Raw genomic sequence first — 7,568 nt, 5'->3', positions numbered from 1 at the left:
TAATTTTTATTTCAGTGCCAAGAAAGCCTCCTACTACACTAGATGAGCAATGAATTTAATTTCATGAGCAGGTTGGACATAATAAGAAACCTATCTATTTGAAGCCTCTTATTAACTGGTAATAAAGTTGTGACACATGACATATTTAACCTTTTTAACTACTCACATACACTCTTCAGTCTTTCTTACAGAATTGTCTTTTCTTCCATGTTACTACCACACCAATTGTTACTACGAAAGGCCACATAGCAGTGTACAGTGGCTTATAAACTGAATCTTTGTTTATGTTTTATCCAACTTAATTGCTTCTGTTCTTATTTCATTTTTGTACCATACATATTATCTCATAGAGTGATGATACTTTTCTGCAACTAATAGATGTTTAAATAACATGTGATATTAGTACAGTTTGATGGTAACCAGGCAAAGTAAATGGATTTATTCTGATATCGACATATGACATATCCAAATTTCCTCTATTACTGATTGCATATAGGTTCAGCTTAGACATTATCTTCCTTTGATGACTTTCCTGCTTAAAAGGAAGATTTAGTATCATTCCAGCTTTTCCAGCTTCAGTGATACATTCTTCAGTTGGCAATTTCCTTATTGCATCTGCTTCGAAGAGGAAAGGACGCAGGTTTGCATTCCCATGAGCAAGAAATGAGAAAAAAAGCACGCTGAGACTGTCACCTCTACCACCACATATTCAGCTTAAATCTACAGTAATAGACTCATACTCCTAGAAGGCTTGCTGTGTTTGTTTGCAAACTAGTATGCAGTACTTACAAGTCTGTGGTTTTATTGACGTGCTCCTTTCCATTCCTGTGGTTTTTAATTGAAACCCCCACTGCTTTGCTTAGCTTCAGGAGTGCAGCATATAGGAGTTTTACATTAACTTTCTGACATAGACCAGAGGAACTCAAAGACACAAGTTTGTATAGTGAAACCTGTGTGTATTCGAGTGTGTTTTCCTTCCTATAATAAAGTCTTAGCTTATGTGTTGAGGATTAATGGCTGAATTAAATCTAGTTATGAGCAGTTTCTGGTTTCAAGTTTTCTACGTGTGCAGCTATCATTCCTTGTTGAGTGGGACCGGGTTTTGTTCCTCTGCAGCCATTTGTAACTATTTTGAATGGGCACTGCTTTACAGCAAGTGCTTGCAAACCAACTTGCCAGAAGCATCATTTCTCTCTCTAAATATTCAAGTTGCTAACACTGTGGTGGTTATTACTTAGCCCCAAGGAGCCTGCACTATTTGGCTTTATTACTTCATTGCAGCCGTGTAGGTGGTTAGAACATTCATCTTTTTCTTTCCCTGTCTCCAATTTTAGTAAAGCAGAAATGAATATTCAGTTTTCATAGTAAATCTAGTAAGTACTCAAGGGAACTCACAAGGTTTAGTTTTGGTCTACTTTCTCTTCTTCATTCCAGGAGAACCAGTTTTCAAAATATCTTAAAAGTAAAGAGCTCTATCAAGCAACAGATCTCCTTAAAAGTAGAAAATTCATACTGCAAAAGTTTAAAATAGTAACACATTTAGGCTTATGGCAAACCACTACATTATAGAAAAAAAAAAATTCAACATCAAGACATCTATATTGTATTTTTCAATCTTATGGAAATGTTGATATTTAGGTAGATGTGACTAAAAGTCTGTGAATGCTTTTTCTGTTGCCAATATTTGAGAATTTTGAAAATCAGATAATACAGGTTAATTTTCTTCCAAATTTGTATGACTCTCTTTTGAATGATTATATGAAAAGTGGTGATTAATCAATCACTATATCATGCCTCAGAAAGTCCATTCTATATTATAAAGCATAATTAATGTCATTTTTACTTCTGTGAAGCAATAGAGATAATTGAGAAATACAAAGCAAAGTCTAAGATGCATCTACTTTGTGGTTAAACTATAACAGAGATACCATGAAGACTGTATCTTTTGTATTAAAATGAAGAAACTGTTGGGTTCGTTCACTATGCAAGAGCACTTGTTGCACAAGTAGGTAGAACGAGTTCAGATCCCCAAGGTATGTGGAAAGCCAGATGTGTCAAGACGGGGTATGATTATAGGAAGATTGCTAGATCTTGCTGATCAGCCACACTGACCCCAAAATAGTGAGTTCTAATCTCAGTGTGAGACCCTGTCTTTTTAAAACTTTAATTAGAAGCAATCTTATTCCACACATCAATTCCAGTTCTCTCTCCCTCCCATTCTGCCATGCTCCCCCCACCAACCCCCCCCCATCTCACCCTCATTGCTCCACAGGGAGAGTGGAGCATTCCATGGGGGATCATCAAAGTCTGTCACATCTAGACTGAGAGAATGTCCCTCCATAAGGCAATGGGCTCCCAAAGTCCATTCTTACACTAGGGATAAATACTGGTTCCACCACCAGAGGCCCTATAGATTGCCCAGGTTTCTTAACTGTTGCCCATGTTCAGAGGGCCTGGTTCAGTCCTATGCTGGTTCCCCAGCTGTCTGCCTGGGGTCCATGAGCTGAGACCCTGTCTTAAGGTGAAGAGATGGAGAGTGTTAGAGGGAAGATTACCTGAAGTGCTCCTTTGGTGTCTGAACACTCACCCACACAGGCAGGTGTCCCTTTATACACAGGGGTACACATGCATACCACAATCAGCAATTAGGGGGGCAATTCTAAATATTTTAAATGAATCACATTATTAACTGTTCATATAGACAAAAAGCTGGCCAGTCCATTAAAATCATTAAGCCAACTGTGAATGTTATATTTAGGAAGATATACAACATACATGTATGCATATAATAACAATTAATTTAAAAAAGACCATAAATTTGAAAGAGAAAAAGTAGGGGTATATGAGAGGGCTTGGAAATAGGAGTGAGAAGGGAGTAATGATATAATTATATTACCATCTCAAAAAATTTAAAAAAGAAAACAATAGCTCTGAACTACTTTAACATCACACTTACCTTGAAAGACAATGATATTTTTAAAGATTCTATGGTAAATAGCATATGGAATATAGTGAATGATCAGTAAATGCTAATTCACATAAGATAATGAATCATCATTGGTAAAAACAGTTTGAGATCTCAATAACAGTGTGAGAAAAAAAAAAACATGAAGGCATCTGTAACATAATAGGAATAAAAGACCTCCTTTTGGAAAGTATAGAAAACTATTTCAAATTTATGTACACTAGTATTTATACTTGCACTTTAGAAGTAGAGACTGGTGACTCTAAGATCACCATATCAGAGGGCAGTCTAGATCCTGTTTCTACTAGAAAACACACAGGGGATTTTAAAATATAGCATCTGACCTCTGAGTTCCATGTGTTTCCTATTTTACTAAAGCTGAATGGATTGGCTTTTACAAGTTAGAAACTGGAGATTTTGTTCACATTCTACCATGAAAGTATGGTACATCCCTTTTCTTGTGTGGCTCTGTCTTCCCAAAGGCACCATATCATTTCCTATTTAGAGGACACAGTCTGTAGCACTTCTGTGTTGCATTTTAACCAAAGTTGGTAAGTGGAACACTAAAGTGTGCTAAGGACATACAACATATCCTTCTGATGTCCTGTCCAAAAATTCAGCTAGAAAAACAAAGTATAAAATAAAACAAAAGTATTCTGCCTTAGTGTCTTAGTCATTGTTCTTATGCTCTGAAGAGACATCATAACCAAGGCAACTATTCTGAGACCAGTTACCATAAAAAAGAATGGAGACTACAGGGACAATAAAATGGCTCAGCCCATAAGGTACTTGCTGTGGGTGTCTGATAACCTGAGTTCAATACCTGAATCCCAAGGAAGAAGAAGAGAAATGATTTGCAAATGATCCTCTGACAAACCACACACCAGAGCCAAGGCATATTTGTTCTTACATTAACATAGATACCTCTTTTTCTGTCTCTCTCCTCTCTCTCTCTCTCTCTCACTTACTCACTCACACACACACACATAATAAATTAATTTTATAAAATGTAAAGTATATAATGAAATATTACAAATAACCTAATAAAACTATTAAAAGGTGTATTTTAGCTTATATATTCTGTCATTGCATTGCATTTTTCTTAGTTTATGTTATTTTATTGACCACAGATATTGGGAATATAGTTATGATGATTAATTTGGTAAAAATGTAGTGGCATCTTGTTCTTCCAATAAACTTGAGATAATGACCACACCTTAGGTTGTGGCTTCAGTATGTGGATGTTACCTCTTATAAGGAACAGGGTGGGGGGTTTGCTCACTCTCTCTCTTGGGTTGTGGTTAGAGCGTCCTACAGGACAGATACTGTGTCTCCAGGAGCAGAAGATCTCAGTGGTTATTAACCATAATGTGTGAGTACTCCCCAAATAAATACGTTAACTTTTTTATTCAGGTATTCATGGATATTCTGGATATCCTTTCACCTGCCTTCATACAAACCCATAAATTTAAACAAAAGCTTCTATATTAGTAGAGTATATTTTAAACTTTACTATGACCATGGTTATGGCTTTCCATCAAATTGTACAAAAATACTACTTAATATTGATTTCAGATCTTAAATTCATCATAACTTCCTTTTATTGTCATCAATATAGTAGTAGTTTATGGTATCTGTATTATGCTTTATTTTGTAGGTGAATATTATAAGGGTAAACATAACTATCACCACCTGATAAACTGATAGTGTTCAAACCAACAAATAACAACTATGGGGACATTTCAAAATAAAAACAAGAGAATATGATGAGTTTTTATGCCAAAAATTCAATTTTTGAATAGAAAAGACACTTCTAGGAAAATCACTTAATGTTAAACTAACACAAAATAAATTGAAAATATTTTTAAAATTTGATTTATAAACAAGTTTATGTGAACACATATACAACACACACACACACACACACCTGGGCATCATCCATTCCAAAGAGGAAATTCAAATATAAATGTTTGTACCTTTTCTTCCTTTGAAATATTTAAATTTCCTCCTTCATAGTTTTATATCCAATAAAATATCTGAATTTCATTTCATTCACAGTCTGACAGAAACCCAGTTTTACAAATTTTTTTAAAAAATCATATAGTTACTCAACAAATCTATCACCATATTTATAGTATGCACACAAGTGGTCTGTTTCTCCTGAAGGATTCAGAATGCTGTCTTTGCCCCAGAGAAATGATGAAACACTTCATTCCAGTTGTGGAGTGATCATGTGGTACCACTTTCTTCCCTGCTTTCATCTTCCCCTCTTTGAACTTATGTAAGTCATTGCCCTAGCCTTCCCACCCTGCTTTTATTCATCTTTCCTAATTCTACCAAAGACCTCTCCACACACTTTCTGGGGGCCTTTATATTTTATATATTTATATATTATAATTGTCTAGGATATCCATTTATCTACTTTGACTTTGTGTAATAAGTAAACAGTGTCATTCAGCTTAACAGGGTCTGAAAATAGAATGCTCATTCAGAATACTCTCTATGCCTAAGATGGTGTCTGACACACAGTAGTTACTAACCAAATACAAGGTAGAAGAGCACTGAGTGATCTGGAAGGAGGTGTGTCTGTCTTCAGTAGTGCTGCTTCAGACTGTCACCAGACACATGTTCTGTGTTGGAGATGTTAGCTCAAATTAAATTAATTTTAAGAGACATGGCTATTACTGCTGAAAATAATTACATAGGTAAAGTCTAAACTTTATTTTTCAAAATAATTCTTCTTTCTTCCATTGTATCTCTAATTTTAAATGCATTGGGACGTGAACCATATGCAGATATTGTGCTCTGTAGGATATTGTTGTATATAGGTGTTAAGCATAGTGACCTTATGCTAGTGCGTTTAGATTTAAGTGTAAGAAATAAGTAAGTACAAACATGAAACTCATTCATCAGAGCTACAATGGGAAACAGACTTCTATTGCCAACTAGATCATTGAAGAAAATTAATGGAAGAACTAATTACAGAGGTGCTTCCTGGGTAAGAAAGAAAGTCTTGTGATGTTCCCAAAGGTCAGCAATAGGAGGAGCCAAGGTGGAAGGCATCCCCAGGTCCCTAGAAAACTATGAGAGTAATCAATTGGATGAAAATTACCTCTGGTCTGATAAGTATCTCATTCTCTGTCTCTCTTTATCAAAATAGAGAAAAATTCTTTTGACTAACAAACCACAAAATATGGCAGTTCATGAGTCCTGTTTTATATATTAGTTTTAATAATCCTCTTTTTATAGGATAGAATGAAATATTTTGTAAATTGTGTGTAGTGCAGAATGATTAACCTGAGCTAATGTGCATGTTATCATCTCTCATTAGTTATCAGTTTGTGGTTAGTATTTATCTCTACACCTATGTCCTTACAATGAGGCTGGTTTCAAGTCCATGACTTAAGGACTGGTAACTTTGATTTCCTTCTCTACAGCCTGCTTCCTGAGAATTTAAAGGCATCATGTAGAAAAAAAAAACTATTTTGTGACCACAGTATTGGAAAGGACAAGCTTAGGGCTTCTGGACGACAATTCTAGGGAGCTAAGCATTTCAGACACGCTTACCTGACATGATGGATGAGCCAGGGAAGTAACTCTCGATCCTCGAGAACAGCCCTCCTCCAACTGAATGCAGCTAATTGACCTCTATCAATGTGACTGACAAGATTACTAAACCCAGTCCCTGTATAAGTCCCTGGTTCACATAATTGTGAGATGTAGTAAAATATCAGTTGTTCTAAGTACATTTAGAGGACCTCCTATTGTAGTGAGGTAGTCCTTCTGTAGCACTGACCACGCCCATTGGGGGGTGGAGCTATGGGCGGAGGTGACCTGAGGAAGGAGGTCGGAGGGGGGCCAGGAAGGCTCTCTTTCTGGCGTGACTCGGACAGGAGAGGATCGGGTTGAATTTCCTGGTGTTCATCTGTCTAGGTTGTAAGTTATTTCTCCCTGAATAAACATCTATTCGGCTTATTTGTTTATCCTGATCCTTATTTACCGCAATATCTGGTGTCAGAAGCTTCGGCAGCACATATACTAAAATTGGAACGATACAGAGAAGATTAGCATGGCCCCTGCGCAAGGATGACACGCAAATTCGTGAAGCGTTCCATATTTTTGACTTACGTTTTCCAGCTTAGGACAACTCTATTGTAAACTCCATTATGCCCTCACCCTAGGACTAGATAAGTAGGTCATTTTGTTCTCGATTTTCCTTTTCTTAGAGCACACTTGTTATTCACTGTTTTGTATATAGTTTTGTATTAAGCCTAAATCTTTTCTTTAGACTAAAAGGGGAATTGTAGTGAGGTAGTCCTTCTGTAGCACTGACCACGCCCATTGGGGGGTGGAGCTATGGGCGGAGGTGACCTGAGGAAGGAGGTCGGAGGGGGGCCAGGAAGGCTCTCTCTTTCTGGCGTGACTCGGACAGGAGAGGATCGGGTTGAATTTCCTGGTGTTCATCTGTCTAGGTTGTAAGTTATTTCTCCCTGAATAAACATCTATTCGGCTTATTTGTTTATCCTGATCCTTATTTACCGCAATATCCTATAGTTGCTACTTTATAGCGTTTTCTGAGAATTAATATTTGGAAGACTTTTTC

General features: G+C 36.6%; 1 non-coding gene across 1 annotated transcript; it reads left to right on the top strand.

Moving 5' to 3' along the window:
- The first annotated feature begins 6,976 nt into the window (after nt 1-6,976).
- On the top strand, nt 6,977-7,086 carry LOC127217083 (U6 spliceosomal RNA). Its single transcript, XR_007834071.1, has one exon. It is a non-coding gene; the product is annotated as a U6 spliceosomal RNA (small nuclear RNA).
- The last annotated feature ends 482 nt before the right edge of the window (nt 7,087-7,568 follow it).

This window comes from Phodopus roborovskii, unplaced genomic scaffold (assembly GCF_943737965.1).
Source record: "Phodopus roborovskii unplaced genomic scaffold, PHOROB, whole genome shotgun sequence".
Taxonomy (NCBI): domain Eukaryota; kingdom Metazoa; phylum Chordata; class Mammalia; order Rodentia; family Cricetidae; genus Phodopus; species Phodopus roborovskii.
This window is presented reverse-complemented; position numbering and strand designations above follow the sequence as displayed.